The 22384-nt window shown below is 44.0% G+C and overlaps 1 long non-coding RNA gene across 1 annotated transcript in view; it reads left to right on the top strand.

Moving 5' to 3' along the window:
* The window catches only part of LOC108575380, a 127452-nt gene that overhangs the window by 40672 nt on the left and 64396 nt on the right, over positions 1-22384 (top strand). The window contains exon 3 of the long non-coding RNA XR_001891429.1: positions 14142-14179. This is a non-coding gene — a long non-coding RNA (uncharacterized LOC108575380). The remainder of the gene's footprint in view (positions 1-14141; positions 14180-22384) is intronic.

Here is a 22384-nt window from a genome sequence, read left to right on the forward strand (position 1 = left end):
ATATGTATCTATATATATATATGTATGTATATGTATATAAATATATATATACGCAAACATTCGCGCAGCAGACGAGATCCTTTGACTCTATCTCGTAACAGGTTCGCTCGGTACGCCAGCCGGTGAAGCAGCCGCGGGATCGCCGTGACTTTAATTCCGCGATTGTTTGTTCCGCCTTCCCTCAGAAGTTAACTGAAGTGGCACAAAAGTTTTACCGCGTCATACGTGCCATTATATCTTCGGTTTATCCTGCGATTGTGCGTTCCGCGGAACAACCCAGCTCAGTTCCCCGACGAGTTTCTTTTCATATGAAGCTTATATGCACTTCAGTAATCTTGTTCGGGATGATTCGTGCACCAGCCCCTCCTCTTCTTCCCTGCCTAACCACCCTATCAACATCCACCCACCCGTGCCGATTTTTTTTTTTTCGAAAGGTTGGCGAGTACATTGAAAAATTCAACGGCCGATGTTACTGGAACGGAACACGGGACTAGATTTCCCTTCCGTTCGCTGGTTCGTTGATCTTCGGCCGCCATTGAGCCTCCATCCGTTTTATTGTCGTCAGTCGTGATTCTTGAACGACTTACACTCATCTGGTTGGAATCGACGGTGAAAAGCGTCCTTCGTTGTTAATATTTATCGGTGCTTGTTTTAGAGAAGACAAAGGAGGTTGGGGTTTCGTTGAAACGGGATGTAAAGGATAAGTTTAAAATAGAGTGTACGAAGATTATCGATCGTACCGCCTCGGATTATATACCTCGACTATTATTTCTATTTCAATGACAAATTGTATTACGAGTGCCGTTTATTTTCCATGTAGCGGTTTTATCGTGACACTTGAAAATTTTATGAAACGAAAATTAAGGGTGCACGTGTGATAACGCAAGCATAATCGTGCAAGGTGGTCGATGTTACTATGGACATACTACATGGTATGCTAATTTTTCAAGCGAACACATTTCCAGAAAATTCTTTCAAATAGCAAAGTCAAACTAACGATCAATAGTTTCAGGTCAAATACTGTTTCAACTGGTTTTTGATAAATCAGTAACAACGTTAATCTTACAACGCAGTTATGTCTAATAAAAGATGCAAGAAAAGCTTGGTATCTTCGTTCAACGATAAAGATAAAACGAACGAATCGCGATTAATCAAACTAAACAGCAACCACAATACAGAAAACCACCCTCTAGACTTGTTCGAACGTTCAACCGTTGAACAATTCGCGATCTCCCTCTTGGACGCGAAACATCGAGCACTCGATTCTCGACTTAAATCCATTATTTTCACGTTATTGTCTCCGCGACGGAGCAATTTCGACATCTGCCGTCGTCGAATGGCAGCTGAAAATGAACAGCATCATCTCAAATTACTCGAGGCAGGACCTCTTCTTCGCGTCCCAGTTCTACTCCTCCGACTCCGAGGGCCTAGCGTAATGTCCGCCTGTCGCTAATCCCGAAAATCCTGAAAAAGGTTCATCATCTGCTTGTAATAGGTGGCTGTCTGTCTGTCCGTCTCTATCTGCCTGTCTACGACGAACTGCATAATACCGGGCCGTCTCGTGTTTACGGCGTTTTGTAGGCAAACAGAATCGACGATCCACTTTTCCTGCTGCTTATTTCAACCTCCACCCACCTCAGGCCTGCCCCCATGAGCGCACTAAACGAAACGAGGGCCCTCCCTTTATCTCCGCGGTTGGCGCACCTTTTGTCGATGTGCGCCCGAGCGACGCGCCGCTGCTCTGCATATTTTGAATATATCCAAAAAGGATCTGGCGGGCTCCTTTTCGCCGTGCCGCGCCGTGCTTTTCGTCGTGACGTGATCGAGCCAGACTTGCCCCCGACGTGATCGAGTGCATCTCCCCCTGCTGCTTCGCGTCCTTCTGGCCGGAAGGACGATGCGTTTTCGAGATATCGACGTAACAGTACGACGCCGGGCTTGTTAAATATTTATCCCGGGACGAGTGGGATACAATGGCTGCTTCCTTTTCCCTACGCAACGGGATAAAACGATGGTTAAAAAGAACAGCGGCCGGTCGAAAGTCACGCTCCAGCTTAGAAACGCTCTTCTGAGATTCGCGAGAAAGGATCCGGAAGCGCCAGGTGATGTAGCTTATGGTCGTGTTGCTGACAGGGTCGGCCCTGTTAATCGGAGACCGGAGATGCCCCGTGTATATACATACATAGTGCGCGGGCGGGATTTTCTTTTGATAGATTCCGAGGAAATGGGGTGAAATTGAGTCGATTGTGGAACGGATCCCTTTGTCGAGGATAATTCTTTGTCAATGAAGTAGACAACCGAGGTGATCGAAGATTTTGATGCCGAGCCGATGTGAAGGGAAGGAAATAGCTGGGGGTAGAACAAAAGTGATTTGAAGTCTCGTGAATACAGGGGACATCATGTTTCTTTCGTTTGCATCGATATCGGTTGAATTTAGCGTTACTCTGATTTTGAAAATTTATAACATCTGTTTATGAATCGATGCTAAAATCCTACATTTGTATTTATCATTCACACCATTCGTACCAAGTCCTCTGATAATGTTACAAAATTTGATTGGAAGAAAAGGCGGGAATGTTCGTTTAAAAATTATCATTAAAATAGAAGAAAATTTGGAACTCGATCTGCAGAATCCTAGAAAGTTCACCGTTTTGTTAAATATCAAGGTTGTTGCACAAATACTGGCAGGCGTACAAATATTGTTACACAAATAGTTTCACATGCTGTAATTTGCTCTAACAGTTGAACTTTTCACAAGTAGAAAACAAAGAAGAAGTTAGTCTGTGTTGAACGAACCAGGTATACAGGAGCAATCATCCCTACCCCTGTCATACACGCGGAGTAGTTACCGCGATGTAAGCTGAAGCGCGAAAGTGGCGAAGGGTTTTATCTTCGTTTCCGCGTAATTTCAGTGTAACGACAATTTTCCTCGAGACTACTAACCCTTCGCACCACGTTCGAGCGCCCTCTGAGAAAACAAAGGTGTCACTTCTTCAAAGAGCTCTTGGCTGCTCTGACTCTCTCCTTCCGTCTCTCTCGCTTTAGTGATTCGCTGTCTCGCGTCTTTCCGTCCGGAAAGATCTCGGGTATCTTCCCTCATCCCTTTACTTCTCGCGCCTTACCGCCCGCCCGTTCTGTCTATGACGCTCTATAGATTTTATCCCAAGTATCTCAAGATTCTTGGTGTTCAGACCCTTCGTCATCGCGCCAAGAAAGCACTTTATCTCTTGAGGGGTTGCTTCAACAGGTTACAAGACATCGGGCGTTCAGTTTTTCTTCTAGAGTCAGCCACCCCTAAGGAGAGCTCATCCCCTTGCTTTCACTTCGCTTTCTTAGCCTACGGGAAGTGTCTGCTAATTACAGCTCCCTTCCCGTTCACTTTCCCAGCCTGTTAACCATTAACATGGACAATAAACCAATAAACCTTCTATAGAAATTAGCGTGTCCCGTGTAATCGGTTCCCAAGTCCTCGCCGACTTCTGCGTAAATTTCGTTAAGAAGAGAAACTTTTTCCGTTGTTACATTGTGCAGTTTTATTTGTTAGAGGTGAAGTAAGTTTTCATACATCTCACGAAACAAGCTGCTAGAAATATATCTCAGCGTTTAAGTTCTGTCTGCTGGAATTGTAGTTATGTCTTTCAAAAACAGAAACTCTACGAAGAATGGGGAGGCTTCAATTGCCATATAAATTTTTCACAGACAATTTTAACGTGACACTCTATTGTAGAAAGTACATTATTATGTTGGAAAACGTTCAACACAGATTCCTCCGTTTAGCATCTTATCACATGGGTTACCTCATGTCTGCAATGCGTCACAATTATGACTTAGCTTTGTTTAAAATTAACCTCACGTCATTGGAAGAAAGTCGTGCGATGTTCGATGCCTTATTTTTTCGTAAATTTTCTAGCATTAATTGTTCAGAAATATTATCTCTGTTCAAACTACAAATTTCAAATGTAGCACCCTCTTTTTTCATTAAAACTCACCCTACACTATCATAGCTGTCTAACACCTTTCGTCAATCTCTTAACATTTTTGCCAACATTTTACACAATTTTAGATGTTCCATCGTCCCATTTTCTGAATTCATCTTTGTATACCAAAGTTATATTACCCTTATATTTAAACAAACAAATATTACTAAAGTAATGAAAAAGAGGCGTATCATTGAGTAACTTCCAAGAATCATACAGGTAACTTAAACTAATATTGTATTAACGGATTATTGCTTCCAATCCCACAGGATTCGATTTTAACCTACGCATGTTACTAAAATAATAAAAACAAACCTTTGACCAACTTCCAAATATAAACACATCATCGCGATATTTTGCAATAACAATAAAAAATTCACCAACAAAAAGTTACCCAGATATACACACAAAAGACACTCGTCGCCAAATTCTAGTTGAAATAATCAACCCTTAAACGATACCAAACACTGCATTATCACGTTATTCCGGCGCGGTAAACAAATCTGTATAATCTCACCGTCAATTTACCAGATACAAAGTGTTCGCCAAGCCGTTGCCCACTAAGAAAGTACTTTATCCCATTCCACGGGGGTGACTCCAACAGGTTACAAGACGCCGAGAGGTTGAATCGTCTTCGCGACTGCCACCCCTAAGGAAACACCGTCCCTTTACATCTTGGTCGCTTCCTGAGCCCCAAGGATTCCCACCCTCTCTTCCTCCTCCCAAACCAGCGCGTTTTCTTAGCCCCTTCACGGACGAAGAACTTCCCTCGGAGATTTTCCGGGCTAGAAGGTACGGATAAGAAATCTGTTGATGAAAAGAGACAACCGTGAAGGGCGACGGAGGAAGGGAAAAGAAAGGAGAAGCGTTTTCTTACGACGATATCCCTCCACCTCTTCTTCCTCGAGTCCACCACGTCCTTCTACCCCCGGGGCGCCCTCGAGGGAACAAGATATCAACTTGTTGCTGTCGGGATTGAGCGTCGGCCAAGGATCTAGAGGGTCGAGGTTTTTATTTTATTATTTAGAGACGGCACGCGAAACCGACGGAGCTCCTCCCCCTCGACACGTTTCTCCTTTTTTCGCTTCTCTGGATTAGGAACGCTTTGTTCTGTGTTAATACGAAGAAACTTTAATGCGTTGGAAAGTTACTTCTTCTTTCTCTCTCTCTCTCTCTCTCTCTCGCTCTATGATTATCCTTGTTTCTTCGCCTTCTTTTTTTGCTTCCTTATTCCTTCTGTTTCCGGTAGAGAGGGTAAGCGAGTTGTATTGTTCTTTTCTCATTTTTCTCTGTTCCTCATTTTATTACTTTCTCAAGTTCCACGAAAAACACGTTGGGAAAGGGGGAACTGCGGCGTATCTCGAACGATTGTGCGCAATAGTGTTTATCCTTGTTTCTTCGCCTTCCTTTTTTGCTTCCTTATTCCTTCTGTTTCCGGTAGAGAGGGTAAGCGAGTTGTATTGTTCTTTTCTCGTTTTTCTCTGTTCCTCATTTTATTACTTTCTCAAGCTCCACGAAAAACACGTTGGGAAAGGGGGAACTGCGGCGTATCTCGAACGATTGTGCGCAATAGTTATCAAAAATGACGCACGTTAAGTTTCGCGATAAAGGAGTGCTGTTTCGTGAATATCGTAAAACGGAACTTCTTCTTGCGAGTGTCATTTAGAAATTACAAATGAAAGCATCTAGATACCATCAAAAATGAAAGGTATTTAAATTGTGAGACGATTTTAATTCGCAAAATAAGGAGAGCTGTTTTAAGTTTGCCAGAAAGTTACAACTGTCCCGATTGAATTAACCAAGAAATAAATATTGCACCGTCAGAGAGAACGATACAACTGATTAAACGTAACGAACAAAACGTTTTGTTAGCCATAGAAGTCTTCAGAGGTGCGCAAACATTTCGCAGCAAGTGGTTGCTTCTGCTAAACTTCCTGGGAGAGATTCCCAGGACATGCATCCATTCGGAAAACACTTGTTGAACATCGAACTAAGATTGCTCGAGCTAAGAAGCCACTTGTTGCTTCGTCCTTCCTGTAAGGAACTCGCAGTCCCGTTTCAGGATACTTAACGTAACAGCTGCGTCAATTCTACGCCACTTTCATCTTGAACACATCTTTCCCATGATCGAAGATTCGTGAAACGAAAGCTGCACGGTTCCCTGAATATACAAATTTTTCTGAAAATTTCTTCTAAGAAAATTCATTCAAATCCTTCTTGCTTCTTAACCCTTTCGCTGCGGTAGATTTCAGTAACACGACTGGCAGACGACGAGTGTTCAATCCTGGCCGCAAAATCTTTCGTTTCGGGATTTTAAAATTTCAAAATTACGATTTAAAATGTACCGTTTTCAAGTTTCTTTCGTTGAATCGAGGTGGAAGTGCGCGAAGGACGAACATTAAGGATTAAACTAAGATGAAAGTGTGCCAAAAGGCGCTAAGGGCGAGGAAATTTTCAAAGAGCCTATAGACAGCAGTGGAAAGGTTAATTTATCCAGTAAAATTTCAATTCGCGAAACGAAAATGTTTCACGAGGTTCAAAGTGTCGTAGACAGTCGAGAACGTAAGATTTGAAGAATTCCATCGAACTTCGTATATCGCAACAACGTATAATAACAGACGGGCGGTTCTTAATTGTGGTTCTGCGAAGGACAGAAGCGATCCCTCGATTCTTCGATTGAAACAATCCCATTAGCAGTGCATCGATTAGATGAAAGGGGCGTCTCCTGAGACAGGGGCCACGTGTTTCTAGAGCAGTTCCAGTCACTCGTACAACTTGCACGCACGACACAAGCTTAATCAATCGTTCGACGTATCGAGCACCGACTTCAGATAGGAGCGCGCGTAATTCGAGAAAATAAATCATTTCGATTGCATTCTCATATCCTTCGTTCCAAAGAGACACTCCTGCTAAATTTAATAAACCTATTACGAACGTACACTACCGGCCAAAAGTTTGGAATCACCTTCCACTTTTCATCAACATTAAATCTGCCGCTAATTTTTTATAGATTTCAAGTTTATCTCAATTCTACATTTATCGATTTATCTCCTATCAATTGATTCGAACGATAAAAAATTCTCAAAGTCGCTGACTTTCTTCAGGAAATTTTTGTGTAAATTGCAATGCTCGGTGATTCCAAACTTTTGCCCGGTAGTGTATATATTTGACGAAGAGATATGAATATTGACGGTGTTGTTTGAAATATTGTAAAGACAAATAAGAGTAGATTTATTGATACAAATTGTTCGTTCGTGGCAAGGATTGACAGTGTCCCGAGTGTTCTTTGACAGCTTTATTCTTGGCCTCTTCTTGCTTCGCTTTCTCCTTTTGAATTATAATTTAAATAACAACCTTGCCTTCCAATATAAGCAATAAGAATATCTGATGTGTCCAACAGCAATGAAACACGTTCGAAGAATGAAATGAAACGAACGAGCATTAAATTATTATCGATATTTAAGCGACGTGTCATTTGAAGAATTTTTAGGTTGCAAATTTGAAGCTTCACTTATACTTCCACGTTGATTCACATTTTGACATAAATGATCGTTTCGTTCAAAAATGGGAAATGAATGAAAATGCAGCCAAGAATAAAGCTACGAAAAGTCACTCTAAACACTGTCGATCCTTGCCACAAGCCAACAATACGAATTCCAATAAAATACTTTCAATATTTAAGTTACACGTCGTTTCAAAGGCTGCTTAGGATGCAATTGTAAAACTTCGTTTGTACTCCCACGTTGACTCATATTTTTCGAACGAAGGAAGACGAAGTGACGAACAAATCAACGAAAAATCACCGTGAACACTGTCGATCCTCTGTCAGAAACCAACAAATCCTAATCGAAGCTCGATAAACCGAACTTTTTAACGCATACAAGTGTACCGAACGCCACCTGAATATTACCGTGGAAATTCTGGGGGGTTGAATTGCAAATCGTTCAAATACGCTCATTCATGCAAGCATTTACGCGAATACCGTTTCACACGGCACGAAAACAGTCCGGGTCCATCGAGCGGCGCGGATTAATGAATTTCCAGCGAGTTAGCACGCTGAATAACGGAACTTAAAAAGCAAAAAAATACAAGCTCACCCCGAGACTTGCGAGATGATTAGATTCTGCCACGTGCCCATTGTGCCAGCAATCGACGTAACGCCCCTTCCATTGCGCGCGTGTGCGTGCCGTTCATGCGTGTCACACTGACTGAACGTGGACGACGGTATAAGACGCAGAATAATAATCCGGCCTCGCATCAACCAGAACGAAGCACTGGACTTTCGGTGAAATTTATTGTTGCACAGAATCTCATTCGATCCGCCCTCTCCCGTACGAGATTCGCCCCACGATTTTCGAATTACCGTTCGGTTTCGTACAAAGGGGAAAATTAACTCACGATGCATTGCCCTGGTGGCATTACGAATATATTCTCAAACGAACATGTTTCGAAAGCTTTTTCCAAGTGGGAGAAATAGACGAGAAGAAGGTAATGAGTTTCTTAATTTTAGATTTTCAGAGAGTTCGAGAAATTTCTTGCAATCACTGACGACCCAAGCCAAACTTCGCTAGAATTTTTATTTTTATTGAAAAAAGTTTAAAACTTTGTAGTAGAGACTTTGATAAGTATCCCAAAATTTGTTCACAGTTTTTAGAAACTTAAAAGAGTGAAAAAAATTAGACCTACATAGTGTCAGAACAGCAATTAGATTGTTTTTTCTTTTCGTATTGTTGGGTGACTCCTAGCCATGATTCACAAAAGGGCCAACATGATAAGCGGCGCTTTTGAGATTCCTTCAAAACAAGTTAATCAGCGTGTACTAACTTTTCAATGCTGGTGTGTTGAAATCGTCTCAAAGCAGCAATGAAATAAATGCAGCATTTCGTTTAAAAAAGTAGGGACAAGCTTCAAATCTCTACGCCTCCGTCCACGCAAAAGATAGTTGCACCACAATATGGTCCCCTCTGTTATGTGCAAATTTTGTACATAACATTTTTCCGTGTTATTACAAATAACGGAAATATTTAAGGTGAACAACAAACGAAACCGTGTGTCCTCTAAATACCCACAGATTCCCAATGATATCGTAAAAAGGAAATTCCAACTATTCTTCGTTCCCAGGAAATGTTCGACTGATTTTAGTAACACTACGTGGAATCGTTGCTTTCCGAATTTCCATTCAGAAACATCTCGCTCTTCCTGCTCGTCAAAAATCATCCCCTAAATGGTCCCTACATCGCAGGAAGACATCGGCAAATCAAACGGTTGTAACTCCCTCCGCCTAATTCCACATCCAATACCGAGGATGGTAACAAAGTTTCGCCAAAAGTCGTCTTCTAATCGCCGTAGAACACGTTTCCTCGCCGAGGGAGAGACGTCTAACGTACGACCCCGGCGAACAGAGAAGGAAGGACAGAGGAGATTTGAATCTTGACAACGAGCAAGGTTTCCCATCGAAACGTAACTATTTGATTTTCAACCCCATCGTCCCTTTGACGCGCTGGCCGGCCGGCACACGGAGATGGCGATGAATGATCGACTTCGGGACGTCGTTTTATCGAGTTACGCAACGCCGCGAAAGGCAGTCGAGCAAGTTCTTTGTCTATCGGGCCATCTGTCACCCCGAAGAGAGAAGAGAGTCGACGTCGTCTCTCGTCGAGAGGGTGTGGAGACAGCGTGGGCGTTACACGTTACGACGACCTACTTGTGTTTGTAAATGCCTGGCCTCCTCTCTGCCACCGTCTGAGCAGACGGTCTGATGCACGCGTCTATTTCCTACGTGCGCGTCAATACGATGAGTTACGATTGCGATAAAAGAGAGATAGCACGCGACAAGTATAGAGAAGCGGACCTCCGGGAGGATACGTGTGTGTATCGGGTATTGATTTTTCTCGTACGGAGTTACGCCAACGGGGTAAGCCGAGACGCGACAAAGTTTATTAATCCTGCTGGGGGCAGCAGGCGCGTCTGCGTAGCCTCGGTTACGGCGAAACGCGGGTTTCACGGGGATACGAAATTTTTCATGCGGATTCGCCACGCTGCGATTCCGCCGTTTCGTGATTCTCTAAGCTCGCAGGGGGCGGATGTCGCCACTTTTCGACTGGCGATCTTCGCACCGTTGCGGAAGGATCCTGAAAGGGAAATAGGTGCCGATGTGGCTCGTGCGAATCTCTTGGCTACTTGACGAAGTGCAATTAAACTTCCTAAGGTGGAAAATTATACATCGCGATTGAGAAAATTTTGAAGAGTAGCGTCTTTACTGTGGAGAAAGATGGTACAGAAAATTTCCTACGTATTAATCACTGAGAAAGTTTGGAGGAGTAAAGTGTCTTTACTGTGGAGAACGATAGTAGGTATAGTCGGTGGAAGAAATATAGCGAAATGGTAAATAAAAGCAATAAATGTGGTACTTGTCGTTTTTCAATTGGGACCCAAAATTAACACTTCACGAAGCCCTATTCTCTCTGTTATCTGTCGATTTGTCCCTCCATTCGCTTGGGACGAAAGCGTCGCCACTTTTGGACTCGCGATCTTCACAGTAAAATTCCACATTAGAAGTAAAACAAGTGCTGAATCTTTTGTAAATCTTGACGCCTGACCTCGCTATATTTCTTCCATCGACTATACTATGAAGGAAAATTTTCTATGTTTAGATAGGGTTAGGTACACAAATACTTAACATTGTGTTACAATTGGCTAGAGTATTCAGTGCAGTAACGTGTACAGGTTAGTAGCCTAAGAGCAACAGACTACAGCATGCAGCTTAGGTTGTATAGTAGGCTATATTCAAGTTTGCGTAAGTAAGTAAGTACAGTCTATGACGTTCGCATTTCGACGCATTTCTCAGAACGTATCTTCGTCGTTAAGCGACGCATGACTGTGTAATAAAGATATTACGAGAAGTATTATACCTTGGTATATTCATCTTTTTTTTTTCGAATAGGTAACCGAAAACCTTACGTTAATATTGCTCAATTCACACGGTGCATTGTAAGTTACTAAAAAATTTCCAAATTTATATTTTTCAATCGCTCGAAATGAGGTAAATTGCTGTTGATCTCCGCAAGGTCACAATTAATATCGATATAAATTGGCCCCTAACTTTGATCGATCCCTAAATGAATCCCTAACTTTTGGCCGATAGTGCATTTCTTGTCCAGACTGTAACAACTGTAAAACTACACATCAGTGTAACGAAAAAAATTATAGTCAGGGCCACGATATAGCGAGGTCGTAAAATCGGTCAGACGTCAAAGTAAACATGTTTTAGCTGCCGGGACCCGAAAATTGACAGAGATACGAGCAGATAAGTACTTGAAACCATTGTCAGGACCGTACGAAGAATTCTTGTATCCAGCGAAAGTCAACTGATTCTAATATATTTACTGAAAACTGCATGCAGCTAGGACAAATTAGGGTTTCTCCCTCTGGGGGAAGCCGCTTTTGGAAGTACGGTTACAGGTAAAGGTCTTATCGATGTCTTTAGCATCTTAGTTTATCTACTCGTGTTACATACAAATAGAAAGTGCAAAAAGATTGTGTAGCTTAATATTAACATATTTTCCATTTATAAATGAAATACCATTTTCTACTTGAAGTACCAAATCATATGCTACCATTCGTTTATTGTTGGAACCCTCAAACAGACTGCAACACACGGCCTTGAGTGCCGCAACATCAATCGGTGCCGATTCTTGAGAGTTTAATTTACGACCTCGCTATATCGTGGCCCCAACTATACATTTCTGCACCCGTAAAGAAAAAAAAAAAATTAGTTCGATTGTTTATCACCGCGTACAAAGATCTCGAAACGCTTCGCGTTATCTTCTGATCGTCCAACGACGTAACTTAACCGTTTCAATCGCACCAATCATCTCCCCCGATCGCTCTAAATCCTTCTGTATCGCGGTCGGGAGCGTCGTTAATTCGCTTAGGTGGAAGTTTCGCGTTGACTGCGGGTGCTGTATAAATTGGTCAACCGAAAGGCGCGGGAACGGAGGAAAGGAACGCGGCAGAACGAACGGGGAACATCTAATACATCATAAACTTGGGAACAAAGAGGAGAGAGGATGTCGTGGCAGCGCCGGAGAATCCGCCGGTCCCGGTATCCTCGGGCAAAACTTTGCCTATTTGTTAAGTCTTGCCCGCCGAAACTGTCTCAGATACTGGCATCGAACTATGCCTCACACCTATGACCTCCTTAGTCTCGTCCTTCTTCCTTCCTAACCCTCGCCCACCGACGCGTTGTCTCGGTGCATCCTTCGTCGGAACCGCTGAATGGGGGGCCAAAAAGACGCATTCTGATTCGCGAAATTTCGCTGTTTCACGGCGAAATTGATGACACTCGAGAATTTCGCAGTGCAAGCGAAGGAGATTGAAGTGAAACGTTTAGTCATTGTAGTCGTTTCGCGACATTTTTCGAGAGCTTCAAGTTGATCATATTTTGGAAAACTGTGAAACGGATTTTTTGAAAGTGAGAATAAGATGAAACGATCGAGGCGTTGATCGAACTTTCAACGTGTGTAGCTTCCGTGAAAATATAATACTTATTAAGAGAAGCACGATCAATTAGGTTATTTTATTATTTACGATTGGGACAATATAAATTTTTCTACAACTAAGAAGTGATCGGTGGAATTTGATCTTGATCTACGGCTAACTTTCGTACACAATCTGCCATTTAGCAGTAAAATAATTGAAACTGAATTCTGAAATTAGTCAACAACCTAATAAGTTATTCTTCTGATCCAGATGAAATTACTTCGACCAAGACAATACGAAAAATGTGTGAGAACGATTTATTACACAACCCTTCGTGCCATGAACTAAACACTGCCACTCATAAATATTAGGACACCCGTTATATTTGTACAGAACTGTCGCACGATTTAAATGAGACTTCTTCGCGAAAAAGTAAATACATAGATATACTACACGTTATACAACGAAATTCCATACAGAACTTTTGTTAGGATCTGAATAATTTTGCAACGACACGTTAGGTTCACTTCAAATTCAGCAAGTGTCCCAATATTTACAAACAGGAGTGTAATTTAAAAATACAGCGCACTTAAAAACTATCTCAGTGTTGTAGGTACCTGAACATTCGTACAAGTGCTTGTAACCTGCCTAATATCTCAACGAAATCTCGTTACAAGCTTCGTCAGTTTAATACTTTCCACTGCCTTCCTACCGTGTCTCCACGCCTACATAAGCGCCGCACACTCGCGCACACCTTTGCTAATTTTAAATTGCCTTTTCACTAACACGGCAATTTAATTCGCAAAGACACGAACTTGAAGACACAACGGCGACATGTCACGCTCGACGGTGCCGATGTAAATCAGCAGAAAGGTGGTGCGAGCATTTCTCACCGGTAATACCCATCGGAAACTAAATCCGTGCCGGGTCGGGAATTCGAAATTAAAAAGTTTGAGCGTCCAGGCTGGTCATCTGCATCTAAATTTTTCTCTAGCGCAAGTTCCGCTGGACGCGCGGCCGTTTCAAAAGGTTTTTACCCGCGCCCAGAGGGAATCTCGAAAATAGAAAAAAAAACACACACACACACGGGCGAAAAAAACAAAAAAGGCTGATAAAAATTTTTTGTTAGTCGTGCCGTGATGTATGCGTGATCAGAATTCGCGAAGTTTTGCGCATCTGGTTCGAGGCGAAAGTTCGAGTGCGACACCCGCACATGACATCGCTGTGTCGGAGTGTGTATCGAGGGGCGGGATGGTGAGCTTCGGGGGGGAGTAGGAGGAGGAGGAGGAGGAGGGGGCAGGGATGGTTTCATTGTGACGACAATATCGCCTTGGGCGGCATTGGCGAAGCAGAGATGCAAATTTCGTGGAGGACGGCTCTGTTCTCTCTGCGCTCTCATCTCCCGGACGACGAATTTGGTAATATCGCAAGGGATTCGAACGGTACTCGATTATTCAAGACCTATGCCCGTTGAAACAACGCGACGACACCTTTTCTCCCGTCTTAAGACGAACAGCTATCTTTCGTCGTACCCGCGACTCGCTCAAACTGAAACGGTATCCTTCCACTCTTAACTTGGATTTTCTCATATATCACTCGATTTTACAAGACCGTTCCATCGAGTTCGCCGAGAATAATTTCATATTTCAGAGGAACCTCATATTCGTGTTTCGTCTGTTGCAGGGGACAGCATCTTCCACATCGCCACGGCAACGTTCATCGTAAGTACCAATTCTCTCGAAAGCTTAATCACTCTACGGAGTGTGAACACCCTTCGACCCTTTCTCTAAACGTCACTTCCCCCTCAAAGTAAATCCCGAAGATGGCACGATAGTATATATAAAGCGCGATAAAAAAAAAAAAAGAAAAACAGCAAGAGGAGACGCGGGGGGTAACGGTTGACCCAACGAAACTCACCGCGACTAAACGATCGGTTGTTCTCGCACCGCGGTCGATTTCGCAACGTTCTACGCCAATGCGTGCATACACGAGTGCAGGGAGCAACGGGTTGACGGTGGGAAGGGGTTGACAATGCAGCTGCGGCGGGGTGGCAGCTTCGTAGTCGTCGTCGTGGTAGTCTCGTCACCGTCGTCGTCGTCGTCGTCGCCGTCGTGCAATGTCAGTGGCGATAGCACTGTGGCAGCGCGAAGTAGGAAGAAGGGCGGTTAGACATGCGGGGGAGGGTTTGTCGGACAGACGAGAAGTAGGGAGAGGTGGAGGAGATAGGAAGAGTAGGGAGGAACTGGTAAACGGAGATGGAGACGCTCTAAGGTATATAATCATGCTTGCTGATTCCTTCCCTAATAAAAGTCTCACTGTCAGCCCATCCCCAACGGGTCGGTAACTCACCCCATCGTTCTTCACCTTCCCTCTCCCCTTCTCCGACCGTTCGTTCCCCGTCCCTCTAACGTGGAGACGTACCTCTTCTTCCGTGGCCTGTCTGACTTCTTCTCTCTCTTGCTCCCGTGCTCGCCAAGTCGGCACACACGCGCCGCGTAGACAAAAGTGCATGTGTGCCTACGAGCGTAGTGAACCGGGTCCGCGAGATGCACCCTTGCGCGCGGCGGAGTCCCGTGACAGAGATCGGGGTGAGCCCGCTGTGTAAGAAGACAAAAGTAGCGGAGCATACACACGGCGGGAAGGGGGCAGCAACGTGTATTACACGAGATACGGGTCAGAAATGCTTGCCGTAGCAGCATCTGATGTAGCAATTTTTTTCATCTCTCGATATCCACTCGCAGATTACGCGTACATACATACGTGTGTGTACGTAGAGTCGAGCGTCTCGTACGATCTCCTCTGCTTCGACTTCCGTTCGTTTCTGTTGCCTCTACAGGCCGATACACGATCAGGACTTACGAAGATGAACACTCGGTGCATCGATTAGAGAGCGCAACCGACGATCCCTTCGAGATCTCTATCAAGAACGATTTGTGAATTAATTTGGCTTTGTCGGTAGACCATTCACGATACGTTAATCTTCGCGGTAAATAGCACATGCACGCCACTTTCCCCCTAGCTAACTCACACTAACTCGCTCGCATTAACTCCTTCTATCTCTCCCTCCCTCTCTCTCTCTCTCTCTCTGTTTCTATCCGCGTAACGTTAATAGATATTCAGATCATTTGCCGTGTTACAATTAACCGCGTTGTTTACATGCGATGTTAACCGCGATGTAATACATCGGTGGCTCACACTTTTTCACCTTCCGATAATAAGGTTTCTAATAAAGGTTTCATTGGAATATTCACTGCGCGTTGAACTTCGATACGGCGTCGTTATGCATTGCTTATCACCTCTGACTGCTTGATGAAATTATCGTAAATAATTCACGCGACAATTTCGACAAATACATCGCGCGATATTTAACAATTTAACATAGCAAAAGCGATTGCAATTAATTATCAGCACTCAAAGGATAATAAGGAATAAAATATGTACTCTTCGCCTAGAGTCGATTCAACGAGAAACAGCCATCGACGAATAGAACCCTCGCTTCCAATCAGAAACTGAAAAAAAACACACCAGACCCACCGAGTCCATTCAACCCGATACAAACCAAACAGAAAGAGAGAGAAAGAGAGAGAGAGAAAGATCTCCGTAGGGAAACACGATCCAAATCGACGGAACACAAGAACGTGGTACACGTAAGCATATCAAAAAATAAAGAGAGAGCCGGACCATTGAATAGTGCGGTTACCCTCGAGGTTGTTAAGGTGAGCCGGCCAAGGGTAAAAGGTATAGGTCTTGGTGTCTTCGTTTCAGGGTCGATCTTTAAAGGGCCGAGCGTTCGAGGGTCCTTGGCCCAGACAGGTCTCAAGGTGCATGTCTCTGGTGAATTTAAAAGGCCGTCAAGGTGGTCGTGCGTACGAAACGGACCAGATGGCTCGACTTACCCCATCTTTCTCGTTATTGCTTCCTCCACCCACGTGTCTAGGCGCTCGAGTGTCGGTCTCTCGACGTGAAAATGGATTTTCCTTCACCTTCCCTCACTCTCTGTCTATCTGCTACCGTTACCTCTACGGGAACGAACCGTTTCCCTCCTCCGGCACGCGTTAATAACGTATCTTGATGCGACCGAGAGAAACTCCGAGGTTCGACATATGTTCCGAAGTCATTGTGTGGCGCACGGGAAAAAAAATATACGATACAGTTGTGCGTTGGCTGCTCTCGATCGTGAACGTTTTCTGATGCCGGCTCGTTTTTGATGCTGTTAAGCTCCCGTTAGAGAGAGGCAGCCTCGAAAATTGGGGCCGGATATCGTGGAGAGGGCCGGCCAATCTGTCGCGAACAACCGAAGAATTGGAAGGCTCGCGAGGGTGGAGGAGAAGATAGAGAAACACTTCTATGGAGGCCACTTTAGTCGACGACCCGTTGCGGCCGCATGATTCTGCATTCGGTTTTAACAAGCACGTGCGGGGCTCGCGTCGAAAGTGTAACGGAGTTTGGCGTCGAGAGGCGAGAAACGATGTCTGGATAGGTTTCTCGAGGAACTCGCAGATGTTCTACGAGAGGAGTTGTCTGGCGAGACGATAGTATTGGAAGAACGTGGAAGAATTGATTTGGACGCGGAATGATGAATCAGGTTTTAGGTGAATGAGAGGAAACTTTGTTGGTTTATTGTTGAGCGCACGATTAGGGTACGTGGAAAGGGAGGGAAGTAGGAATTGTGTCGGTTGTTAGGTGAAATGATGCAGGCGTAATTTGGATTTTTAGAGAATACGCGGCACTTGATGAGTTCGACGTAAAAATCTTTCTTAATATAGGCAACAAATGAACCGGTTTAAAAAGGAATTATTCCGTTTCTCCAAATATTTTGGCTTTTTTATCAAGTAAATTTCACACTTGACATTTTTCAACCAGTAACTAAATTATTAAAATAATTATCGAAATCAAAAATTGCTTTCTGAAAAATTCCTGAGTCTAAATGAGACAAAGTGAAGTAGAAAAAAATATATAAAACCAGCAACACACGTACATACAGATTTTGAAGAAACTATTATCGTACGAACGTGAATGCGGCTAAAAGACGAGAATAACAAATTGGTAGAGTTGACCAGCTGAAAAGGGGGCCTGAATTTCCCCGCAGAATCCGGACATAGTTTGGCAAACTTTCCAGGTGTATCAGAGTTGGAAAAAGACAAGCTAGGCACGCGTTCAGTCCGTGAGGAAAAGCGTAGGTATATACACCGCGCAGACAAAAGGTTTTACGGCCACGACATTATGTTTACCACACGAAACGCCCCCGCAACGCCTTGGCCGGAAGTCTCGTGCTGAGAATTAGTGGGACGGATTTACGAGCGACGACAAATCGGCCTGTAGTTCTTCTCTTCTAACCAAGTCGTACAAAACAGCCGAGCCTTTCTCGTTACTGACCACTTTCGAACAGTTTAAGATACCTTTAGCCACTTTACAGGAACACGTCGCACAATGAGCCGTCTCACTTTGCACCAAGCCTTTGTACATTTTATAGCCGCCGCCATAATTAGCTCGGATCCTGTTCCCAGTCGAAGGAAACGACCAGTGGGGTCATAAACACCAAGTTTTCCTTAAATCCTCCGCCCTTTTGTAGCGACGTTAATAAAGCAATAGGCGAACGTTCAATTTGAGAAGCACAATGAAATTCTCTAGATTCTCGTACTTCCTGGTAGAAAGTTTAATTTCTCGAGACTCTCAAATATTAAAAATTCGAGGCTTTCATGGCAAGTGACTTACAATCCTTACAAAAAGTCGAAACACATCTTCCACAAGAACATCAAAAGTTCTAATCAATTCCCCCGAGGAACTCGAACAGTTTCGTCTCTCCAACATAAAATATTGCACCGTTCTCCCCGCCGAGGGTAGCATACCACACGGCGAGGATCCTAATAGTCGAACAAATCGATCGAAGGTTCGTCACCTTAATAATCTCTTTCTTTTTTCTCGCTGGTCGTCCCTCGATTATAGCGTTGCAGGCAGCACGTGAGGGAGCAGCCGGGCGTCTGGCCAGACGGAATTTCAATGGAGCACGCTGCAAGGCACCCCACGGTAGTTCCGTCCTCTAATGTGGAAGTAGCTCGTGCTACCTGAGCAGCTGCGCGTGTGTGCGAGAAAAAGGGGGCCCCCTTGACAGGAGTTTTATTTTATTTTGCCTTACCTTATGGGCCACCGCCGATCGAGGGGAGAACGACGACAGCGACACGGCCAGAGAAAGAGGGAGGGCCAGAGTGAGACGAAGAGAAAGGAAGGAGGCCCCATGGGTAGAGACGCCGCCAGGTACCCGCTGTGGGCCCAACGTCACGCTTGAGAGGGGGGCCATCTGCCCCCTAACGAGTGTGTGACGTCAGGTGTGACGACGTGTGCTACGAGTAAGAAGTGTCTTCTGCTTCCCTAACTCGCCTACCCTCCCCATTTTTCTCCCCACCTCTTCGCCCCTCTGCACGCCGCTTCGCGAGCAGAAAAATGCCGTTGGTGGCCCGTTCTCACTCGATTTTTATTTCCCAATAGCCACACGAAGCGCGGAAGCGTCGACCAGGGGCAATTCATCGAATCGAGACCGCCTGTGCGTTTCCGCGGCATCCATTTGCCGCGATTGTGCTCGCCGCAAAAATTGTCTCTTTCAATTTGGCCGATGTCGCCGACCGTATAAAATATGAAGTTCAAAGTTCCACGGGGTTAATTGTATTGGCGTCTGAAGGGTCGCCTTTTCAATTCGCGAAATTAATTTGCCGAGCAGCCAACGCTCGCGAGATTACCTCCGGCCCTATTGATTTCAAAGTCTACACGGATGCCTGTATGTAGGTGTGTTTGTATGTATATAGTAGATTTCTATTCGGCGATCCGCGGAAATTCAGCCGTTGTCGCGTCTCAAAGCGGTAATAGAGTAAATGGAAAAGCGTTTTTCGTATTCACAAGATCCTTCGTATAATTAATTATTTCGCAGAATGGCCCCGAAGCGACGTTTCAGCCGCGGGGACATTAATCGGTCAGTCGTCGAGATTGCTCTTTACCAAGCCCGGGAAGCATGGTGGAAAAACGAAAGCGTAAAGTCGCAAGCTTTCGGGAGGGGCCAATGTCGAGAGTCGCGCGCGCCTTATAGACGTTTTAACGCTTCGCTACGTTTTCGGGAACTTTGTCGAAGTAGAAGGATGGTAGGGGATAATTGGCGGTACCGGGTTCCTTGAATTAGAGTTAAATATGCCAACCACTTTGACCAGGACTTGCTTTCTTCTAGTAAGAAGCGCTGCCCGGTTTCGACAAATTTCCACCAACCGATACCGTACCTCCCTTTACAACTCTCCGTTACTTCGTAACCCTTTTACGGGCCTTCCGAAAACTTCCTTATAATTTGACTTTTCGCTCGATCGCTTAATTAACCAAAATATGTGCGATAATTAAGAATTCGCATACTAAAAGGGTTGGACCACCTCTGACATTTTTTTATTGTCAATTGAAATTGTTCGATTTCAAACGATCTAAAATCCACGACGATTTTTCATAATTACGCGTACAGAAATTTGTCGTTGTTAATTTTTCGAAAAATCCTACATTATGATACGAGATGTCAAGCAGTTTATGATAATACAGCTATTCTTATTTACACGATCGCTCGATACCCTTAATGCGTATTACAAACGATCGTAGCACGCTGGCGACTCACTTTTATCGCAGTAGGCGTATTTCGTATCTTTAACAAGACCGTTAAATTGTTCTTTATCACACTGCTCGGCGTTATCGCGCTGGGCGGCTTCTGGAGATATATGCACACACACTTACTTGTTCTCAGCACGCCCAGAAAGCCTGTGCGTGATTTCTGCTGTTTACAAAGAACATTCACATTCGAAGAGACGAGTCAGACTTTTCCGCACCCGTTGACATCCATTTCAAAGTCGTCGTTCAATCAGCGTCAAAGGACTCGAGTAAAACATGTTCGCAACCACGCGAACTCGTTGAAATAGAATATTTGCCGTGCAACAAAACAGCTGTGTAAGTTAAAATTATTATCACAGCTTTCTTGTTACTCCCGTTATTTCATCGGGAATGAAATTCTCCTCGAGTTATTGGTCACATTCTAATATAATTTTTCATACGACGATATATTGGCAATCGTTGTTCTATTTATTCATTGGTGCGTTAAATATCTTGCTCGTTTTTAATACTTTATCAGATGAATGATATATATATATTTTAAATCATTCAGAAAATTTTTAATTCATAAGTGTGGAAGATAAACTAAACAAATCGTGTTATTCATGTCGTTTTAAGTGTTACACATGATGGGTTCATTTTCCAATAAAACTACACAATAAAATCAGCTAAGGAAGAAATAATCATTGGTAACAATATTCATTGGTATCAAATACAAGGAAAATGTAACACAAATTATGCGAACCTATATTTAGTTCATCCATCTCTAACCTATTTCTTTCTGCTTCCAAATTAAGATAAAAAAGGAAGGTCAATACCTTACTCTTATTTAATACATTAGTAAAAGCTTTCTAAATCATGAATTCTCACAGAAGAAACAAGATAAGGACACCATCTTACGTGCTTCTCAATCTCGTTATTTTCCCAAAAATTAATTTTCGAATTTCACCGAATTCCTCCAGTCCACATGCATACCAACTAACATTAGAAAGACTGACCCATTAGCAACTTCCCGAAAAAAAATACACTTGTAACTTTCCCACTTTGCTTTCTGCATATCTATTGGTACATCCTGTTTTTTAATCACGTTTCAGTCACCCAAAAAAATTCCCCGTTGGAAACTTGCTAATGGGTCCATTTTGACCCGACTGGTCTCAGGTCCCTAACTGCATAACCCACCTTGGAATATCTTAAAGTTATATCGTTAGAAACAGCATCGAATCCGAATACTTTAACCGAAGCCGCAAAACTGGCGTGTCATTGACCATCCGGAAAACGCGGGATCGCGCGTGCAAAGGGTTGGCTCGGCATGCGTGCAATCTATCAAAGAGTCAAGAGTCAGCCCTCCTTCAATCGGCGCTCGGTCGCATTCTTCGAGGCGCGCGCGTCGAGAGAATCGTGCATATGCATCGATCGATCGGTGGTCGGTCGGTCGGTCGCGTGTTACGCGCCTTGCTTGCACGAACGGGCTCCAAGTATAAGTACGTAATACGCAGGAACGAAGGGGCATGCGTCACGGAACATCTGCCGCGGGCGCGTGGCCCCCGTTCGTGCCCCAAAGAGCACCGACTGAAGAGAAGGGTCCTTTGAGACAAAGAAAAAGTATGACGTACCGGCAGCTGCTGCTCACGGTGACGTAGGCCCCCCTCTGTCTACCAGGAGCGACGATCACCTAAGGTGAGTCCCCGCCAAAACCAAGATTTATCATCGCCGATCGTGTGCATGACCGCAACTGCACCTCCGATTCATGGTCGCGGTTGCATTCACCGTGAAATCACCGCTGTTCCTCCTATCTACGCGTTCTCCAGCGTATTAAGAGTTGTTCCAGCAGGAGATGCAAGTGTCTTTTGCCACGTCTACAGCAGCTTCGATCATCGTAGTTGAGATTTGTTCTTTCATGGAAGAATTGGGTACATCTATGGTGGTGTTTCATTTCTCCGTGCAACGTCGACGTTCTTGAAGAGTCGCCTTGCTCATTTCTGTTCCTATTGTTATCTGAGGGTTCGTGATCGAGGCACTTTTCTAAAATCACTAGGTTCTCCAGCGTCGTAAGGGTTATTCTGTCGAAGGCAGCAAGTGTCTAGAGCATCTTCGTGGTACCATTGTAGCATTTGATTTCTCATTTTCATGTCAATGTTCTTACGTAGCAATAATCGTTCGAAAATTTCGTCGCATCCATTAAAATACAGTAACTATAGAAGAATAATGAATTAAACGGGAATGATAAATTTCACTCTGCCAAGATCGATACAAAACCTTAAATTTCATAAACAGAATTGAAATTTGATTGACTTGAACCA

This window comes from Habropoda laboriosa, unplaced genomic scaffold (assembly GCF_001263275.1).
Source record: "Habropoda laboriosa isolate 0110345459 unplaced genomic scaffold, ASM126327v1 scaffold143, whole genome shotgun sequence".
Classification (NCBI taxonomy): Eukaryota; Metazoa; Arthropoda; class Insecta; order Hymenoptera; family Apidae; genus Habropoda; species Habropoda laboriosa.